The following is a 1,030-nucleotide window of genomic DNA, read 5'->3' on the forward strand; positions in this document are numbered from 1 at the left end:
TGGGTTAGCAGGGCAAGATAACTTCAACATGGATGCTATTTGTGCAGCGCCGACTATGGGGAAGCAGAGGTAATTGCTAAATGTTTCGGCCAGCCTAATGCCAAATGCTATGTAGAGCTGAATACAAATGTCCTAGCTAACGTTAACCTTATGTCAAACAGATCAGGAAATCTGAAAAGACCTCTCAGCACTGCTGAGCGGTTTCCCTGCACCGCCCCATCCATAAATATGGACCAACACAGTGAATTGATGGTAAGTGCCAAGGGTTTTCCAGTGATAAAGCCCACTCATCAATGTCTTGCTTCAAATTCTTCAGTTTCAAAGCTTTATTCTAGCTTTAAGCCGAGGCCCATCTGACAGTAAAACATTGTTCCATTATCCATAGTAGTTACTGTGACATGCCTGAACAAACACTTCAATGTTAGTATTCAACAGAGAAGACAGCATACTTTTAAAATATCTTGTTGCCTTTTTTGTTGAAGGACTTCTTACCAAAGGATTATCAGTACCACGTATGTAGGTACAAAGCTGTGAGCCAGTCCAGCAGTGACCACATCGGTTTTGATGCCACAGTACGGATGTCCCTTAAATCCAAGGAGGAGATTCTGGTGTGGTTGAAGTCCATGGCAGTTGCATGGAGAGTGGCACACACCAGGCCCACAAAAGGCCACAGGATCATCTTCAAAGTGGGTTGTTTTTTCCAAAAGAGTTGGTATTGAGAAATCATTCCTGCATAGTGATTTAATTTCCAGCCACTTTGAATATGTTCAGTTGAAAGGTGACTCCTTGTGCAGTGTGTCTGCAGAGTGTCAAATTCATGTTTTATAAATATTAAGCCTTAAATTTGAATTTTTTTGAGGTCTTAATTGCCACAAACATTTGCTCTAATTTCATTTAACCATCTTTTAATTTACATTTATAAAAATTAGTCAAGTACTTCATCAACATTTGCATTTCTCATGTTACAAATCTTTAAACCTACCACTGAACATAATCCTGCCTTTATACTTTTAACTTGCACTTGCATGTT

The 1,030-nt window shown here is 39.5% G+C and overlaps 1 long non-coding RNA gene across 1 annotated transcript; it reads left to right on the top strand.

Moving 5' to 3' along the window:
- Window positions 1-10: 10 nt before the first annotated feature.
- On the top strand, window positions 11-1,014 carry LOC147820093 (uncharacterized). Its single transcript, XR_015437883.1, has 3 exons — window positions 11-69; window positions 162-252; window positions 483-1,014. It is a non-coding gene; the product is annotated as an uncharacterized LOC147820093 (long non-coding RNA).
- The last annotated feature ends 16 nt before the right edge of the window (window positions 1,015-1,030 follow it).

Source organism: Seriola lalandi, unplaced genomic scaffold, assembly GCF_002814215.2.
Source record: "Seriola lalandi dorsalis isolate HSWRI2012SDOR001 ecotype SW California unplaced genomic scaffold, Sedor1 jcf7180002001693, whole genome shotgun sequence".
Lineage (NCBI taxonomy): Eukaryota > Metazoa > Chordata > Actinopteri > Carangiformes > Carangidae > Seriola > Seriola lalandi.